Raw genomic sequence first — 21,440 nt, forward strand, 5'->3', positions numbered from 1 at the left:
TCAACATTTTGTTAAGTTATTTTGGAAAATATATTTCTCTATTGCCTCTTGCGCAACTGCACACCTACAAGTAGCTACAAGTTTCTTTACATTTTGATCTTGAGAGAAGCCTGGCTAGATGCAACTTCACAAACAATAATGGGCCTTATTCTCCAATAGACTACTTTATATTCCTCCTTAGTCGTGAAGTAAAAAAATAGAAAAGAGGTGAAGTCTGCATGATTCACAGCGTGTTCTGACAAAATGATATTCTACTTTCCAGTGCCTCCTGGTTGAACTCAAATTGAACCCCTCTCAAACCAATAGAGTTAATGCCATATACCATCTTAAAGATCATTTGTCGAGCAGTGCATTAAATATATTTCCACCCATTTGACATTAACAATACTTTTTGGGGTGATTTCAGTCTTTACTGGGGCAGCAAAAACAAAACAAAGCCTCCTCCAAAATCTCCAAACCCTGGTTCAACGACAACCTAAATTTGGAACGTCGTGACCTAAAGGTAGCTGAAAGATCCTGGAGATCCTTACCCTCCACTGAACATCTAATTCACCTTAGATCTGTCAGGAACTCTTACAACAAATAAATCAAGACTTCTAAGGCTGACTTCTTCAGAATCCAACTCAATCAAGCCAAACCCATCCCCCCCACAAGAAACTGTTTGAAATTGTTAAACAACAATCTTTCAAGACACTCAACCGCTCTGACACTTGTGATGGCCTTCCTTCATGTGGTGAATTGGCTACCTTCTTCATTGACAAAAAAAAAGTATTGGTATCAACCTGTACTCAAAGAGGGCTCTTTTCTCAACGTCTGGGAGGGCTGCTCCTCCAGCTCACCATGAGCGGCTCATTCCCTCCAGAGCTAGTACCAAGAAAAACGCCTCTTGGAGCTCCTTTTCTCCCCTCAGCGAAAGAGATATATACATCATTCTGCTTGCGATCAACCCTTCTAATCACTGCAGCGACCCGCTTCCACCGCCCATCTTCAAAGATAAATAAATATCAAGAATACCGTCCTCCCCCTATGGACAAGGATTGTCAACGCCTCTCTGTTGCAAGACACAATCATCTACTGCCTAAAAGCAGCACAAAGCTCCCCCATTCTAAAAAAAACGGAATGCAGACAGGTCTGATCTGAATAACGTCCATCCTATCTCCAACATCCCCACACTGGCTAAACTGCTTGAAAAATGCATGTAGACGCAACTCTGTGCACACATGGAGTATTTCCAACTTCTGGACCAATATCTATCTGGTTTTCGGAGAGGACACAGCACAGAATTTGCTCTCACTCACATTATGGATAACATTTCAAAAATGCTATGCCAAAATGAATCATGCCTCCTGATTATCCTTGACCTTTCTTCAGCTTCTGACACTGTTAACCATGACAACCTCTTATCTATCCTAGAACACAGGATGGGCTTTTCACGTCCGGTATGGCAATGGTTCACTTCCTTCCTCCACAACAGATCACAAAGAGTCTAGGTGAATCAATCCCTATACCAGCCCTCCTCAATTTCTATGGGAGTTCCACAGGGGTCTGCCTTATCACTGATACTCTTCAATTTATTCCTGGAACCGTTGGAAAATGCTCTGAACTTCCACATTAAGACTTCAAGAGGGCGGTACAAGCTCTTGTTCTGCCTAGGCTAGACTATGGTAGCTCCACGCTCTGTTGACTTCCCAAATATTACTTGGCCCCACTAAGAGCCTCCATTAATGCCTCAGCCAGACTGATTACGGGCACAAAAAGAAACAATCACATCTCCCCAGCCCTCAAATTCCTAAACTGGCTGCCATATGAAGCAAAGTTAAGGATAGCCTGCATGTCTCACAAAGCCCTACATCTCAAGACTCAAAAAATTAGAACTATCTGGAGGTTGCAGACAGTCATGAAGTGCAAGTGCATCGCTCCGGAAACCACAGTTCTTCTACAAAATGAGAACGAGTCACAGAGCCTTCTCACGTGCTGCCCCGAAGATTTGGAGCTCTCTTCCAACGGATGTTTGGCGAATTTCTTCCACTGCTTCCTTCAAAAATGAAGTAAAAAAAATACAAATGGCTACGTTTTTGCCTTAAACAGCCCTGGCCCCACTGTTCATTTATTGCCCCTTGATTGACTACTGGATTGGTGTGAACCTGTGAATCCCAACATTCAACTGCTATGCTCATTTATGTATCAAATGTTTCTTCTCCTTGTACTGTATCTGTCCTACCCTAATGGTGATCCACTCTGTTCTTGTTTGTGTTATGCATATTCAAGCAATGTTTGTCCTTTCCCACTTCCATACCCCACCTATCCTAATTGTAAAGCGATCTGATACCTGTCAGGGTCATGTTTGCACTATATAAAGCTTTATAAATAAATATAGTAAATATATTGCTTTACCTCCCTCCGATTATACAATGATGTGTGTCAGTACTTTGTTAGATATTAGTTATCCAGCTCTTAATGGAAAAAATTCCAGGTTGAGGATACCATATCTGTTGACTAATATGATCGCTTTCATATGCATTTCTCCCTCTACATCATGAAATCCTGGATTATTAGTCAGCCCAAAAAACTGTAGACCTGGATTTGAGAAGCATCAATCTTCTTTTTTTTTTTTTTTTTTATTTGTTTTTTTTATCACTGCTTCCAATGTATCCAGAACAAGAACATACATGTGCATTTTCAGAAACGATAGCATAATATACATCCAGCGCTATTAACATCATGTCCTCTGGCTATGCACAGACTCTCTACTTGTAACCAAGTTACTCTTATTTGTACTAGCAGTACAATTTAGCATCAATCCTATACCTAATCTCTTTTACCTTTTTACCGTGCAGTTGGGATACAAAGTTCCTGACCACCAACTATAACAAGACTTTGGTTGACGCCCTTGCTGAAATGGCCTCACTCTTTTAAAAAACGGTGAAATGAGCAAATCGCTGAGGTCCCTCAAAATGAAGAATGAATTAAGTGTCATCTGCATACGCATAGAAAGAAAGTTGGAAGGAACTGAGAGGAGCTGTCAAAGGAGCAACGTGGATGTCAAAAATTAGGGTTGATCACGAAGCCCTGGGGGACACCACAGCCAATGGATTTGAAAGCAGATGGAAAGAAGAGCATTCTGACTTCCTGAGATCTACTCATTAAGGAGGAAGTCAGTCAGGAGAGAGCCAAATGTTTGATGCTGAGTGAGAAATGGCGCACTAGTAGAATAGAATGGGATACAGTACCAAATGACACTGAGTATTCTAGGGAAATTAAAGGGGCCTTTCCTCAGCTGAAAATGCAATGAATGTCAACACCAGCAGAAAATAGAGTTTCAGTGCTAAAGAGAGGTAGGTGGTTGGGGTGGTGGGATGTTAAAAAGATAGGATGCAGCAAGCCTTGAGGAAATGTGAAAACTGTTAACAATGTGGACAGTGGTTTTAGAGGCAAAAGGGGGCAAATAACTAACTCAGTATAGAGTGAGCAGAAAGATCAGCATTGGATATGTTTGCAAAGTAGGATCTACTAATGCTGTATTCTAGTTGCAAAAGTTTGTAAGAAGTGCTATGGCAGAAGCTTTAACATGCTTACGTTGACCAACAGCGAGATTGAGAGTAAGGAATTCTGTACTGTTGCAGGTTCCAGTATTAAATACAAAAGGATTAATGAAGTCTCTAGAAATGCCAACTGGGCCTCTGCCAACACACTGGAGGCGACAAGTCTAAGAATGAGAAAGCCTAAGATGATGGCCCTGCCGCGTCTCCTTGATGCCGTACAAAACACACCGTTTCAAATCTCAGGCTTCCTTTCGGGCAGTGGTATCCGAACAATGGGTGCTAATATTATGGGGAGGTGGGAGCCCCAGGATTGCTCTGAAGAAATTACAGAGGGAGATCTATGATGGCGGGCTGGTGGTTCCGGATATGAGGAAGTACTACTGGGTGTCACAACTGGTAAACGTCTATGGAAGGGTCTTCTCACCACTTGATGAACTGGCCTACCGGACCGATCGTCACGCTATGGGCATGGGCAGGTTCCTCACTGTTCTATATGGGGATAGACTGAAGTTTTCGTCTCTCCCACCCCACACGCAGACCGTGGTCATGGCCTGGCGGAAGGCTACTAAAATTGCTGGATGGAGAAGCGGCTGACTGAACAGACCCCCGTATTGGGGGGACATTTTTTCAGCGAGGTTAGCCGCCTGTAGGGCTTCCATGGCTGGAGTAACATCGGTATTGATCTCCTGGGAGACGTCTGGAAAAAAGGGGACATGATAATATTTGATAGTTTACAGGAGGAATTCCAGATGCAATCCACTGAGCACATTCGATACCTGCAGTTACGACACGCACTACACTGCCATTTAAAAGAAGGGACTCTGCTGCCGTAGTACACTCCAGTTGAAGATAGACTCCTCCTCGACCCCATGCCTGACAAGGCAATATCCCTTACATATAAATAATACTTCTATCTGGGAACCCTGCGGGCGGCTTGGGAATGGGATGTGGGCCTCCTGGAAGACGGTGATTGGAGGGAGGCGATGCAGTGCCCCTTAGAGAATTCTGTACGTGCCAGATTTAGGCTGATTCAGCTGCGCATTTTCCATCAATCATATGCCTCACGGTCTGCGCAATACCATATGAACCATTGCATGTCGGAGCAGTGCGTGAGAGGCTGTGGGGAAATAGGAACGATCTCTTATACATTGCGGGATTGCTCCAAGATCGAAACATTCTGGGGACCAGTGGCCCGGGTGATGGCAGCCATGGTGGGTGAGCTAGTCCCGGTAGATGAGAGGTGGCATATCCTGGGGGTGTCAGGTGTGGTGGTTTTGCCTACATGGGCCTCCACCTGGTTGGCCCTTGCGGGACCAGTGGCAATACGCAATATTGCCTGAGCGTGGCGCACCAAGACACCCTCAACTGGACGAGCCTGGGAGAACTATTTAGACTGGTGCCAGCAAGCTGAACAAACAGTCTATTAGAGTAGGGGATGCCCACGCAAGTGGGAGAGGATTTGGAGGGCATGGATGACCTACAGAATTGATCCGCTCACACCATAAGGAAAACGTTGTTGATGCCCTCGCTAGGTGTTTATGGTCGGGGCACCGCTCACCTAGTGGGAGGGAGGACAGTAGGGGGGGTTTAAATTGTTTGGCTCCCAATTCATCTATGTATGTTGATCTAAATACTATGTATGCTGTAATGATCACTGAAGCAGATGTTATGTTTTCTTTTTCTGGTTAATAACAATAATTTAGAAAAAAGAATGAGAAAGCCTTGTGGAATCACTGTGATGACTTCGGGGCCGAAATGCCTGTCTAACAGGGTTTCTGTTATGAACAAGATATCAAATAGGAAATCTTCTGTGAGATAGTGGAGTTCAAGTGCATTGGGGACACATGGGTTTCAATGTTGATGGTACAGATGAGAAATGGCAGAGGAAAGAGTGAAGAGGCAGTTAGGCATGGGTAGACATGGTGGAGCTTACCTTAACAAAAGAAGTAATTATCTGCTTATCAGGGCAGGGTTTGAAGTCAAACTAGTAGAATGGTTAGTGTTTGGCCCATGCGAGGTATAGACTGGCTAGCATTAAGCACACGTGCTGCTAGGGGCCGCGCATAGCCTAGGAAGCAAGATGCCTGCTCAGGTCGATTATGGTGGATGGGGCCTGTCTCTCTGGTCACCAGACGTGAAGCGCGGTACTGGGAGACTGAACTGTCACCCATAGCTGGTGAGTATAAAGAAAAGCTAGAGCCCAGGCTCTAGAGCCAGTGGCCTCCAGGTTGCTAGCATGGCTTCTGCAAGACAAAAGATAAAGCAAAAGAGCTGAAGACTTTTGGGTAGAGACGAGCACACCCGTGAGCTGCTGGATCTGTAGCTCCACTGTAGCTCCTCATGGCTGCCTTGAGGAGCTGGACATCCCCACTCTACCCCTTGTCTACACCCCCAGGTGTTGGAAAGATTATATAGAGCAGCAGGTACAGCACCCTAGACGAGGATTACTCCATGAGTAAAGAAATGTACTACACGCTCAGACCTCTCTGCGTCCTCCGCATGGCAACGGACCCTAAACCCAGGAGGTGACAGAGGGAGCGCCAAGGAGTTCACTTTTATGGCTCCCTTTAAAGACACCAAAGCTAGCAAAATACTATAGTAATGGTTTCTTGCCATAAGCAAAATTACAATCTCAAAACATTGCTGTTTACAGTCACAGTCTCCTGTATATAGTCAATGTATCAGATTATAGCCCAAAGAAAGAAAGGTACTGGATCTTTCTTGTACAAGATTTATATAACCCCAAGTCAAGGCCTTCGTTCAGACCGTGGAGTGTTTGGATTCATATCCTGAGGTGACTCTTTCAATGAAAGCTATGTATTTTCCTGCAGTTTCCCAACAGCCCCGTTTCTGTTTTGTGTGTCTTATTATCTTCATATTTTAAACCATCCCCGTCTTTAAGTTGATATGGCCGTATGCCGTTCTCTCTTCAGGGATTTTACTGGAAAAGAGGCGTGGGCCTCAACATAGACTAGCCCTTTCAGTTGCTCTTTGATTGTTTTTTATCTGAACTTTGAATTTCTTTTACTGCCTCACCTCACGTTAATGTTTTTTTTTGTTGGTACTAGCAGTTCCCGAAAAGATAACTGCATGCTTCACTTTGATACACTTTCTTTGACTGCATTTATTTTATTTGTGAACTCCTTATAGTGCAAGATAAAAAACACGCTGGCAATTTTCACTCCATTTACTAAATCCAGAAATCACAAGGTGTACTTGTCTGTAGTTTCCCCCAAAAATGCCAATATTTAATATATTTATCTCTCTGGCACCACTAAAAGGGGCAGAAGGGGATGGCGTGTGGATGTGAGGGACAGAGATGTGAATTTCTTCTGTAGAGTCTTGGAGGACACACACAACCAGTTGCAGATTGAATTTCCCAGCAGCACAATGTTGGAAGTTATTCTGCTGTCTCATGCTGCAGTAGTGATTTCGGGTGGTTCTCCTTTTAAATATCCTTTCCAGGTTCCTCTGCAGACATAGACATTGTGTTGTAATAACCCCTCGTTGACGTGTCTTGGTCCTGGAGCGCCTAAAACAGAGGCTCCAAGAGGTGCTATGTTTTTGCACTTCGCTTTCATCAGCCTTCTGAAAGTGTGATCGTGGAAGAGAAATAGCTGGACCTTCCCTAAAGGGTCCCCTTCACCTTGCACAACAGAGTATGAAGTTCCATCCGTCACCCTTACCATCTACCAAAGGGCAGTGAGTGCTTCATGAAGTCTAACCAGGAGCCCTGTGCTAACAAATTCCTTGTTAGCTTTCTAAAGGTGGCTTTGTCACCGTCTTCCTCACTGTGAATGTCTGGATCCCCAGCCACAGAAATACAAGCAATATACTTCCACTCTCAGGGAAAGCCGTCCCCACTTCCATCTTTGTGTTCCATGGTAAACAAGAAGCCTCTAAAATGGATCCCTCTTGGCTTTGTAATTTATACTTAAGTTTAGCTTGAGGATAAACATCGGAAGACGTCTCCAGCATTTGCAGATTATCCTTTGAAAGTCTGTGCCAGCCATTACTTTTACGATTCAAACCCATGAGCTGATGAGCACTTTTTGCTGAAGTTATGGTTGGTGGCAGCCAAGCAGTGGACTGACAGTCCTCATGATTCTGGTGCCAGTTGGACCTTCCTAATATAGCACTATCTTTACATGCAAACAGTGGTGTTTCTTTCTACAGTTTTAAATCCTCAAATTTCCTGCTTTTTGAAAAATGTTCCCCATATTTCTAAAATCCCGCATGAAAAATGGACCTTTACTTTGAACTTTTGATTTCCACCACTCCTTTTTAAGGTCTCGCCTACGCAACGCGCATGCGTTGCTTAGGAGGGGACTTCATGTAATCGACTTGCTTTTTGGGCCAAAAACGTGCACGCGTTGCCATTGATGGCAATGGAACGGGTGCACGTTTTTGAGGCGATCTACTTGCAGGAGCGCGCGCCACCAAATGGCAGCAATTATCGAACCCCAAAGTGCAGGCCCCCTTCCTCCCCCCTGCTGCCACGTGAGCTTGTTCTCCCAGGCTTTTGTTCTTTTCTTGTGATCTTTTGAGTCCTTCCTGGGTTGTGACTCATGCCTGCACGCGGGAACATACATGTATGAATTTAATTATAACTATTTTCCTATTTACATCATACAGTTGTGATAATGAGTGTGTTGGGGCAATTACTGATCACAGTGGCTGGTGTTAGTGTGTGTGTATGTGTTTTTTGTGCGTGTGTACAAAAACTAGTGATATCGCTCGTGTGCATATAAACATTACATTTGTGATATTGTTTGTGAGCATGCTGGTCACAGCGGTGATTGTGTGTCTGCGTCTGTGTGTGTGTTTTATTGTGATTCTATACTAGCAATAACACTTAAAAAGAAAGAATGAGCATGTATCTTGGCGTGAGATGCACCTCGAAATAGGGGCCATGTGGAAGCTAGTGGAATGAGTTAAATAACCTTACTACATTTTGCCACACATTTGCGGAGAGCAGATATTGATTTGGGCTTTCGGAAAATAAGGGCAGGAAAGTAATGCTATATACCTGAAACACCGCATACACTACAAATACCACTTAGCGCCATATAGTTATATGCAACACAATTAAACTGCACTCAATGCAACGTACACTCCAAATACCACTCAGTGCAACATAATTACACGCCACACAACGACACTCTACTGAATACAACATACACTCCTCATAATACCTCTCAGTGCCACATAATTATATGCTACATAACGACACTGCGCTCAACTCAGCACACACTCCAAATACCACTCAGTGCCACATAATTATATGCTACATAATTACACTGCACTCAATGCAAAATACACTCCAAATACCACTCAGTGCCACATAATTACACACCACATAATTACAGTGCACTCAATGCAACATACACTCCAAATACCACTCAGTGCCACATAGTTACATTTACATAATTACACTGCACTCAATGCAACATACACTCCAAATACCACTCAGTAACACATAGTTACACGTCACATAAATACACTGAACTCAAGGCAACATACACTCCAAATACCACTCAGTGCCACATAATTACTTTACTGAATGCAACACACACTCCACACAATACCACTTAGTGCCACATAATTATATGCTACATAATTACACTACACACAATGCAACATACACTCCAAATACCACTCAGTGCCACATAATTACACACCACATAATTACACTTTACTGAATGCAACATACACTCCACACAATACCACTCAGTGCCACATAATATTATGCAACATAATTACACTGCACTCAATGCAACATACACTCCAAATACCACTCAGTAACACATAGTTACACGCCACATAAATACACTGAACTCAAGGCAACATACACTCCAAATACCACTCAGTGCCCCATAATTACACTCTACTGAATGCAACATACACTCCACACAATACCTCTCAGTGCCACATAATTATATGCTACACAATTACACTGCACTTAATGCAAAATGCACTCCACACCATGACACAATTTCACTAAGCATAATTTCACAGAACACCACAGTTCCAGGCCACACATTTCCACTCCACACATTTCCAATACACACTGCATAATTACACACCAAACAACATATTTCAACTCCAAAACTCCACAATCCACAACATACCTCCAATCCACACCATATAGTGTCACCATCTGAGCACCAAACATAATTCACCACCACCGTTTTGCATCAGCGCACCACCTAAGGATCACGTCAGTCTGTCCTTGGAATCTGGCATCTGCTGATTCTCCCCTAGTGTCTGTCCGCTGCTCGTGTTCTAATTAAATTACTATTTTCAAACATCCACTTCCCCGTTATTTATGTCCCGCTCCCCCATAACAAAAAAACTATAACAAACAAGCATGAGAACAGGCAGGAAGTAGTTGCCAGCAGAGCAAGCACACAAAAAAGCAGAAGACATTTATTATGTTAAAATCTTTTTTTAATCAGGTTTTTCAGGTGCATATAATGTTGCCTTTGTTTGTATAAAGGTAGCAAAAATGCTTAACACTTTTTATTATAAGTTTTCAACATAATGCACAGCAGCCACAATGCTCTACAACATAGCCACAAGTTCTGGCTAAACACATAAGGTCCCAAAGGCGGGACCTATTGGCTATGCCAATGCTTGTCTTTACATCCTCTGCATGCTCTCCCTCTTCAAGCACACCTTTGCTAAGTCACATGCGTGTTTGCCTTAATATCTTTTTAAATATTTCTGCCAATTTCCTTCAACTTTTTTCATAGTTCACAACCTCTACTTTTTTGAGAATGAAACCCCTGCAACTTATCAATACCTAATCTCTTTTAACTCCTCTATTAACCCCATCAAACATATGAAGGAATTCGCATATCCCTCACCCTTAATAATGATTACACCTAACCCATATTAATTTAATCTACCACAAACAAACTTCAGTAAATTCATGGCATGTGTCACGTGAGCCCACAAGATTAATTCCAATAATTATAAACAGTAACACTGGACTAAAAACTTACCTTGGGTGCCTGGGCAGCGTGCTGCCCAGTGTGGTGCACTTCAATAGCTCATCAAGGGTAGTAGACTCTATATAAATGCAATTATAGTACAATGCAGTACAAAATCAAGATAGAAACCAATACAATCCACACTAGCTACAATAAAAGAGAATATTCTGTCAGTTATAATTGGCTAACACAACAAGTTAAAACAAGTAACTATGAGCAGTGAGTCTAGGCTCCCTAAACATTACAAAGAAAATAAACCTGTGCGGAAAATGACTTTGGTGAGGTGCTTTTTTCATGTGCTATATATTCAAATTAGGACAGTAGAAATGCATTGGCAGACAGTGAATCTTGGCGATAGTCTTGTCTAAGTCCAGGCCTTTCATGGGTCCGGTAAATGTACACCCACTCTACACGGTCAAAAGCCTTTTTGCCATCTAGAGACAAGGGTAGGCTGGCATCAGGCTGTCCCTGATCTGTCACATACGGTGAGCTAGAGGTCGATGGTTCTTAGCTGCGTGTCTGGATATAAACCTCATCTGGGGCATGTGGATCCATGAAGGTCACTTGTATCTTTGCTAGTATTTGAACGCCAACATGAGTGAACAATATCAGACCATAACTATAACAGTTCAGCATGTTTTTTCTTTTTTTAGAGCAAAGAGTGATTGTGGCTCCAGAGAGCCCGTATTCTCCACCTCTTTGAGATGCTGTAAATAATGAAAGATTCATATAATTTCCCTGTCTAATAAAATCCACCCGAAAGGCCATCTTCCCCCTGAAAATTTGCAAATGGGGAGGGGTGATTGGGTCCAAAGATAGCCTCTGCAATTTCTTCCATGATAATGTCACAATTCAGCAAAGTCCTTCCCTCGCCCAGATAATGTGGGCAGCTGCAGTAAATTTGCAAACTATTCTTCAAACTCTGAGCTATGCTATGCATCAGCAGTGTTAAGGAGTTTGGACAGAAGACCGTATTCCTTATCGTGAATATCCATTATGGACATCTAAGATTCACTCTGACTGAACTGTGAAGTCTACCTAGTTTCTCTCCATGTTCATAGTGTCTTTGTTTTTATTTTACTTGTGTCCATTCTGCTTTTTCAGTAAAAAATAATTAAGGGCAGATTTGGCTGTTTCTGGACTCTGTTGGTGGCAGCGGGAGCACTTTGTATTGCATTGTGTAGTTGGTTCTCTGACAATCAGCTCTAGTTTTGACATTTCAATCTTAGATTTCTGTTAGGCTGCATTTGATTCTCTTATGGATAGCCATCTCCAAGTGACCTTACCTGCTACCCAAAATGTCTACACCGAAGTAATTTAGCTTTCTTTTAATTCTACATAGGTTTGAATATGAGATCTACATTTGTCCTTGTCTTGGGAAATCTGTACGTCCAAACAAAAAGAGAGGCAGGGAGAGTAGTGTGACACTCGTATTCCCCAGTACTACCCAACCCGCTCCGCAGTAACATCTGGCGTCGTAGCACACATAAGAGACATTCGGTCTCTGTTGTGGGGCCCAATGATGAAGCATGTCATCACTAGGTGAGTGAGGGCTTTCTTTAACGCCTTAAGTGAAACCGTTAACTTGCTCCTGACAGTGATTTACTTCTACCATTGGACACTCTTTTCTTGTTTATTGATTGGGATATCTGTAAGCATTAGCTCGCGTACGTCACCTTGCAGGTCACTCTCTCGGCAGATGTGGGAGCTGGTATTAACCATTCCCAAATCAGGAAACCATAAGCTTGTGAATAAGAACAGTGTGAGCAAGAAAAGGAGTTGTATTGTTTCTGACGGGTGCAAGAGGCTCCAGACATCAGTCTGGATAGGTTTAAGCAATAGGCCTATCGCACAACCCAGAACCCAAACCCAACGCTGAAGGGGTGAATAGAAGCGAGAACAGGTCTTGTGAAAGTGAATAAAACCAACAAACGATGCATAAAATAAGGCCAGCTTTACGCAAAAGTGTTTCAAACTGTGTGCAAATTACACACAGCACAGACCTAGATGTATAACAGTCAGCTAAATGGGAATAGGTAACAAATCCTTTTGCTCGAAGACTGGCCTGGTGTAGTCTATACAGAGTATTTTGGAGTGGCTCAATGCAAAGAGAGGAAGCAGACAGTGCATAAAAGGAGGCCAGCTTTGCGCACACATGTAGCAAGCAACATGCAAATTTCGCAGAGCACGGACCTGGGTGTAAAACATTCCACTGCAATGGAGTGCAAACGTTCTCTTATTCGAAGGATGGCCTGGTGCAGTCCGGACAGTGCATTTTAGAGCGCATCAGTGCAAGGAGTGGAGATGCATATTCTGAAAGACATGGAGGGTGGCCAACCTTGGAAAGTCGAACAGCAGCTTGGGTCATTGGTAGTCTAAGGAAGTTGTAGACCGGGACCATGTCATTATTTAAGGCTGATTGGGTTGGAGCCGTGGTCGATTACACCAAGTGCATTGGTCCCGGTGAAAAGTCTGGAAGTCCAAAAATAAAGGTTTTCGAATTCAACGATATAAAAGGACTATATCATGTCACTTTAAAATAAAAACATTAAAATTTTTCCTACGTCCTAGCACAGGAAGTGAATTTGTTACTGTAGGAGAGTAGGGTCTGCAATCCTATGATCACCCAGATTTTTTGCTTTTGTTTCACTGGTTTACGACTTTCTCTGGCTGTGGGCCTGCTAATCAGACCCACAGCCTGGCTGTTCTCTTTCTAAAATTACGATATGTACCCTAGGTGCATTTACCAATTGGTACTGGGCCACCTTATCAGACCCCGTAACGCAGGGCATAGGTGTACCCAGGGCCGCCAGGGGCTGCAGCATGTATTATGCCACCCCTGGCTGGCCTCCTAAATTTGACACAACTGGCTGCACGACAGCTGGGGCGAAGACGTGTAACCACCCTTCGCTTTAGGTATAGTAGCTCTATATCTAACCATACAATGGACACCCGAGTTCCTATCAGTCACTCCTATGGCAGGCCTTAACAATCCTGAAGGCAGAGTGCGTGGGCTCGTGTGAGCTAGGTTCAGGCCCGAGCCGAGCCCGGTTGCAGCTTGCGGAATCAAGACCCAATGGCTGTTCCATGATAACGCGTACCACATCGGTAACTTCGGTGTCGCGTTATCAAGACATGTCGAGTAAGGTGTCATACGAATCGGGATGCTGCCCTCTCACCAACCCTGGCGACGAGGTTAACATTCCACCCTTCTAGAGGGACACGACATGTATGTAACTGTGAACCCCGGTTAGAGTTAACGAAAGCCTCAGCTCCACAAAATGGATGCTGCCACCACAGACACAAGTCTGACCTCCTGCTGCTGGGAGTCCTTCCAGCGAGGAGCGCTTGGACAAAGGGTTTCCTGTGGAGGGCGCTGTTCGCACCGTCCCAGGCAGGGTTTGTGTATTCTGGGTAGGTAGGGCTTTGGCGAGAAGGTGACTGCGGAGTGGCACCCCGGTGCTCACTACGCATCTGCCGGTTAGAACCAGTTCCAGGGGCGACAGCCCTGGCCTGGGGAAAGCCCGGCAGGGGAGAGGGGCGTAACTACCCCCCTTCCTGGTCCCACCCTTAGGGCAGGACCTAGTCATGTACCCACCCCTTTCTTTAGGATAAAGACCGGAGCGGGGACCCTTCCAAATTAGATCATCTTTGAATCAAGAACTACTTTCTACGAAAGGACACTCAAGACTCTTCTCAAGATTTCTCCCTTGTGGCTAAGGAGTAGTCACCCTGCATCAGCAGGCACCATCTAAGAACTCTGCGGTTTGCTGCAAGTCCTTCCTCAAGGATCCGACGGCCCAGCTCGACGAGAACCGGTTTCCCTGGCACCTCTGACCTCTACCCACGTCATCAGCTCAGCTGTGATCTGTGGGTGCGACGAGACCTCGAGGGACCGGCCATCATCAGAACCTGCATGCTCTTAAAAACCAGCACGACCTTCGAGGTAACTCTCTGGTGAGTGCTCTGGGGTCCGAGAAGCCCCGACCCTGAGCCGCTCTAGCACCGAAGTGCAGTCTCCCAGCATCTCCACGATCTGCGTGGGGCCCTTCTGCTCGCTGCTCAGCACGTTGTCTGGTCACTCGCCGCTGGCTTGTGCCCTTCTGTGACGACATCCGAGAATCATCACTGCTGGTCTGGTTGCTCCAGACTGGCCCTTGCTTCCATCTTTGCGAGAAGCACCCCGGACCCTCCTGGTCCACTCAAGACGCCATCTTAGGCCCACCCCGTGGCCCTGAGATCTGCCAAGGCTTGTTGCCCCATCCTGGGCCCAGCGACGCCGACAGCATCATCCTTCGTGGGACAGCTCGCACCTCCACCGTGGTCGCCGACAACGCCTCCTGGTCCGTGAGACTGCAGAGCCTAGCGTCGCCCACTCACCTAGTCGAGGTGACGGCCAACCGGTGCCTTCCTGGTACCCTCTGACTACTGGCTAGTAGTACGAACTTGGTCCCCTCTGCTTTCAGGTTTCATCAATCTCCGATCCAGGCTTGGATCTCTACGAACTATTCAGCACTGGTCGCCGGCCAGCAACTCCTTTTCTTCCGGCTCCTGGCTCGTCAGCGAAGACCCCGACGCCTGTAAGACTTGTGCAGCCGCAGCCCTCGTGGCTAGGTAACTCGGCATTTCGGTGCCTGCATAGCCTCCTTACTCTAGGGTCCCGAGTCCCTCGCTTCCGACTTGCCTTATCGGGTCCGCCCGAGACCTTAACCTTTCCGTGTCCCCGGACACTTGTTTTAAACTGTGCACTTGAAGTATTTGCTAAAGAGATTTGGTTTGTGCTTAGTACCCTGTCCTCATAAAGAGTACAGGGCTGTTGTGATTCTTAATAAATATCCTGTTTATTTTCATAACACTTGTGTGGTGTCCTTTCACTGGGTATTCAAGGGGTACATGTGTGGTAAACAGCTGGCTTAACACGCCCTCTCGAGTCTTTAGCCTTAGACTGCTCGTATCCACGCTACTAGGATAGCTGGTCTATAAGTTGACTTACAACCAAACACCATAAGGGTCGTTGGAACGATACATAGCGGTCGCTAGAATAGCGAACGTTGCATATCGGGCCAACTTCTCACATTGGTGAGCAGCGGTTGGGATTTGAGCTTGCTGTTGTTTTACCACACGTATCCTAAGAATATCTTGTTGAAAGATCGCACAAGTACTGTTAGTACATATAACTAAAAGCTTAGAATACTCTGAGTTCTACTGAACCAGCTGTTGTAGCTCCTCAAGGCTTAGCACACCTTGGCTACAACTCTTAGCAAGGGAACAGTAGGTAAACACATAGTGTAGGTAGGTGCATCACTTACACCACACTAGAAACAGTATGTCGGACAAAGGAGGAAACTCTGGGTCTCCCCTTGTGTCAGTTGACCCTCCACAGGTCATCCCTTCAGGATATACTGTGCTGAGCTTCAAGGAGTTAAGACGACTGTGTCACTCCAGGAAGATTCAGCAGGGGTCTAACCCCACAACGTCCTTTCTGATTGGTCTCTTGGAGACTTATGATGCCAGAAGAGCTGAGAAACTTCGTAGCTCTTCTAATCCAGAAGGAGACATGCCTCCCCTCGAGGGAACCCGAGACGATCCTGACCTCATCCACCTCGCAACTGAAAACGAAGATGGGGAGGAAGATGAGGATGAGGATCTCTCTGGGGATGAGGCAGATAAGGGACAGGTAGAAGTCGTCAGACTAAGCAGGTCCAACTTAAGCAAACATGATAGCGGTACTGGGGGACCCCTGGGGCCACTATCAGGTCAGCTTAACATTGGGAATGGACGAGCCAGATCTCTGTCAAGAGGCTCTGGCAGATCCCTTCAAACCAATGGCTCTCACAACTCGTCTCAGAGAGGGATGACGTCCCCCCAGAGGAGAGTGTACGAAGCTAAGGAAAGGGCAGCTAATCTAAGGATCGAAAGGGAAGAACTTGCCCTGGCCAAAGAGAGGCTTGCCTTTGCAAGAGAGCAACAGTTAAGTGGGGTAGTCCCCACTGGTGGCAGCAATGTACCTAGTAATAGGGAAAAGAGTTTCGATACGAAACACCTTGGTAAGATAGTGCCCCCCTTTAAACAAGGGGACGACATCCACAAATGGATTACTGCTTTGGAGAGGGCCTGCACTGTGCAGGGCGTTCCCCAGAGTCAGTGGGCAGCTATCTTGTGGCTCTCCTTTGAAGGGAAAGGAAGAGACAAGCTCCTCACCACAAGGGTGGAGGATGCTAACAATTACCAAATCTTGAAGAATACACTCGTTGAAGGGTTCGGCCTAACCACTGAGCAGTACAGGGTGCTGTTCAGGGATACCCAGAAAACGCAGTCTCAAGATTGGTCTGATTTTGTCGATTGTGCCACTAAGGCTTTTGAGGGCTGGTTGCTGGGCAGTAAGGTTACTGATTACGAAGGATTGTATAATTTGATGATGAGAGAGCAAATTTTAAACAATTGTCAGAACCAGTTGTTGCATCAGCATCTTGTCGACTCGGATCTGACCTCTCCCCAAGAATTGGGAAAGAAGGCAGACAGATGGGTTCGTACAAGAGTTAAACAGAACCAGGGCCAGAATCAAGGTGGTCAGAAGAAAGCAGACCAGAAGGATAAAGATTCTAAAGGGGAACAAAGTGACCAGAAGTCTTCGACAGGTCCCCAACAACCCAAAGAGGGTGGGGGTCAGGCTCCCCAAAAGAAGAAAGAAGGCCAATCCAAAAGGTGGTGCCAGTACTGTAAAAGTAAATCTCACTGGTTTAGTGAGTGCACCAAGAAAGGAGGAGGGCAGACTCCTGCCACTGCAGCCCCTAAGGCACCTGTGCCCCCTAGTACAGTCAGCAGTGGTAGTGCGCCTCCCAAGGGTTTAGTAGGGTTAACCCTGGGTTCTGAGGGGCGTGACAACTTAGTTGGCACACTCACTCAGGCTGTCCTTGTCAGTACAGGGGACGTGGACGTGTCCCCTGACGTAAGCCCCAATTCTTTGGGCAAATACCGACAGACGCCTTTCATAAATGGAAAGATGGCTCAGGCCTATAGGGACACTTGTGCCAGCGTCACCATGGTGACGCCTAACTTTGTGGACCCTGGACAGATCATGCCAGGTACAGAATTCCTGGTGACCAATGCAAGCAATGTCACTACCAATCACAGTATGGCAGTTGTAGCTTTCTCCTGGGGAGGGGTAACTGGCCAAAAGAAGGTTGTAGTTAGTCCAGACCTCCCAGTGGATTGTTTGTTGGGCAATGATTTGGAGTCGTCACAATGGTCAGAAGTGGAGCACCGGACTCACATGGAAATGTTAGGTTTGCCAGCACATGTGTTCGCTGTGACTAGGTCACAGGTCAGGAAGTGCCCCACTGAACAGGTGCTGGATCCTGGAACAACGGACCAGACACCTCCCAAGAAAAAGAGCAGTAGGGTTAAGGCTGCGCCTTCCCCCTTGCCCCAGGTCGAGGATCAAGTCTCAGAGGAGGCTGACCTACAGGAATTGCGGGAAACTGAGCCTAGGGAATTCGAACTTGATCAAGTTGAATTCTTGGGTTCAGAGGGACCCTCAAGGGAAGACCTGGGGGAAGGACCAGTTAGACTGCCCTTCTCTTGAACCCCTCAGACAGCAGGCTGCTGCTGAGGCTGCTGGGAACGCCACAGGTACCCACAAGGTATACTGGGAAGATGGACTCCTGTACACTGAGTCAAGAGACCCCAAGCCTGGCATGACCAGGAGGCTGGTTGTACCCTTGTCTCAGCGTGGTTTCCTACTTACCTTGGCCCACGAGATTCCCTTAGCAGGTCACTTGGGCCAGACGAAAACGTGGGACAGGCTTGTCTCACACTTTCACTGGCCACACATGAACGAAGATACCAAGGAGTTTTGCCGCTCCTGTGTCACTTGCCAAGCCAGTGGTAAGTCAGGTGGCACGACAAAGGCCCCCCTTATACCAATGCCTGTGGTGGGGGTACCCTTTGAACGGGTGGGGATCGACATCGTCGGTCCCATGGAACCACCTACAGCATCAGGGCACAAGTTTATACTGGTGGTAGTGGATCATGCCACCAGGTATCCTGAAGCTATTCCCCTTAGGACCACTACAGCACCTGTTGTGGCAAGAGCCCTAGTTGGAGTGTTCTCCAGAGTGGGCTTCCCTAAGGAGGTCGTCTCCGACAGAGGTGCAAACTTTATGTCGAGCTACTTAACTGCTATGTGGAAGGAATGTGGTGTTAACTACAAGTTCACTACACCCTATCACCCACAATGCAATGGGCTTGTTGAGAGATTCAACAGGACCCTAAAAGGGATGATTCATGGACTACCGGAAAAGCTTCGGCGTAGATGGGACGTCCTGATCCCCTGCCTCTTGTTCGCCTACAGAGAAGTCCCACAGAAGGGGGTTGGCTACTGCCCTTTTGAACTTTTGTACGGGCATCCTGTAAGGGGACCCCTGTGTTTGGTGAAGGAAGGATGGGAGAGACCTCTCAAAAAGCCTGCAACCAACATAGTGGACTATGTGCTTGGCCTCCGCTCGCGGATGGCTGAATACATGGAAAAGGCATCTGAAAACCTTAAGGCCAGCCAAGAACTCCAAAAAGCTTGGCATGACCAAAAGGCTGTCTTGACTGTTTACCAGCCCGGACAGAAGGTGTGGGTGTTGGAGCCAGTGGCCCCAGCAGCACTCAAGGACAAATGGTCCGGGCCCTACACCATCCTGGAGAAAAAGGGAGAGGTCACCTACCTGGTCGACCTGGGAACTCCCCGGAGCCCCCACAAGGTGCTTCATGTCAACAGGCTAAAAGCATATGTCGACAGGAAGGACATGAGTTTGCTCATGGCCCTAGATGAGGGACAGGAGGAGGAGAGTGACCCTCTCCCCGACCTGCTCACTCAGAATCGTGACGATGGATCGGTAGATGGTGTTGTCTTTTGTGGCAGCCTCTCCGAACATCAACAGAGCGACTGTAAACAGGTTCTTCAGTCGTTCAGACATATGTTTTCTCTAACACCCAGCCAGACCGATTGGTGCACCCATGAGGTTGACACTGGTGACAGCTTGCCCGTTAAGAGTAAAATCTACCGGCAGCCTGATCACGTTAGAGACTGCATCAAGAGTGAAGTGCAGAAAATGTTGGAGCTGGGAGTCATTGAACCCTCGGATAGCCCTTGGGCTAGTCCCGTAGTTCTAGTGCCGAAACCTCACACCCAGGGTGGTAAGAGAGAGATGAGGTTCTGCGTAGACTACAGGGGTCTCAATGCAGTCACTAAGACTGACGCCCACCCAATACCGAGGGCAGACGAGCTTATCGATAGATTGGCCTCGGCCAACTACTTAAGTACGTTTGACCTAACAGCTGGGTATTGGCAAATCAGGTTAGCTGAGGACGCCAAGCCTAAAACCGCATTTTCAACCCCTGGTGGGCATTATCAGTTCGTGGTGATGCCCTTTGGTCTGAAGAATGCACCTGCCACCTTCCAAAGGTTGGTGAATCAAGTCCTTACTGGGCTGGATGACTTCTGTGCGGCGTATCTTGATGATATTGCTGTCTTTAGCTCCACCTGGGAGGATCACCTGGTCCACCTGCGGAAAGCGTTAGAGGCCCTGCAAGCAGCAGGCCTCACTATCAAGGCCACCAAGTGCCAGATAGGGCAGACACAGGTTGTATACCTGGGCCACCTTGTAGGTGGAGGCCAGGTTCAGCCACTGGAGAGCAAGATACAGTCAATCAGGGACTGGGCTCCTCCAACCACCCAGACTCAGGTTCGAGCTTTCTTGGGCCTGACTGGATACTACCGGAAGTTTGTCAGGAACTATGGTTCCATTGTGACACCATTAAACGAACTGACAAGTAAGAAAATGCCAAAAAAGGTTCAGTGGACAGCGAGCTGTCAAAAAGCATTCGATGACCTAAAGCAGGCCATGTGCACGGCGCCTATCCTCAAGAGTCCGGACTACTCCAAACCATTCATTGTCCAAACAGATGCTTCTGAGTTGGGTGTGGGAGCTGTTCTTTCTCAACTGAATTTTGATGGTCAAGACCAGCCCATTGCTTTTATAAGCAGAAGGCTGACCCCTAGAGAGAAGAATTGGTCAGCTATTGAGAGGGAGGCCTTTGCTGTGGTTTGGGCCCTGAAGAAGCTGAGGCCATACTTGTTTGGCACTCACTTCAAGATTCAGACCGACCATAAGCCCCTCTTGTGGCTAAATCAGATGAAGGGTGAAAACCCCAAACTGCTTAGGTGGTCCATTTCCCTACAGGGGATGGACTTTACAGTGGAACATAGACCTGGTACTGATCATGGCAATGCCGATGGGCTCTCCAGATATTTCCACTTAGAACAAGAAGACTCACCTGGTCAAGGTTAGCGTATTGTTCCGACGTTTGGGGGGGGGTCATGTAGGAGAGTAGGGTCTGCAATCCTATGATCACCCAGATTTTTTGCTTTTGTTTCACTGGTTTACGACTTTCTCTGGCTGTGGGCCTGCTAATCAGACCCACAGCCTGGCTGTTCTCTTTCTAAAATTACGATATGTACCCTAGGTGCATTTACCAATTGGTACTGGGCCACCTTATCAGACCCCGTAACGCAGGGCATAGGTGTACCCAGGGCCGCCAGGGGCTGCAGCATGTATTATGCCACCCCTGGCTGGCCTCCTAAATTTGACAGAACTGGCTGCACGACAGCTGGGGCGAAGACGTGTAACCACCCTTCGCTTTAGGTATAGTAGCTCTATATCTAACCATACAATGGACACCCGAGTTCCTATCAGTCACTCCTATGGCAGGCCTTAACAATCCTGAAGGCAGAGTGCGTGGGCTCGTGTGAGCTAGGTTCAGGCCCGAGCCGAGCCCGGTTGCAGCTTGCGGAATCAAGACCCAATGGCTGTTCCATGATAACGCGTACCACATCGGTAACTTCGGTGTCGCG

At 46.6% G+C, this 21,440-nt stretch overlaps 1 protein-coding gene across 1 annotated transcript in view; it reads left to right on the top strand.

Moving 5' to 3' along the window:
• Window positions 1–21,440, top strand: part of WFS1 (wolframin ER transmembrane glycoprotein) — a 330,063-nt gene that overhangs the window by 181,963 nt on the left and 126,660 nt on the right. The gene's annotated exons all lie outside the window — the stretch shown is intronic.

The sequence above is a fragment of the Lissotriton vulgaris genome, chromosome 3_2, assembly GCF_964263255.1.
Source record: "Lissotriton vulgaris chromosome 3_2, aLisVul1.2, whole genome shotgun sequence".
NCBI lineage: Eukaryota > Metazoa > Chordata > Amphibia > Caudata > Salamandridae > Lissotriton > Lissotriton vulgaris.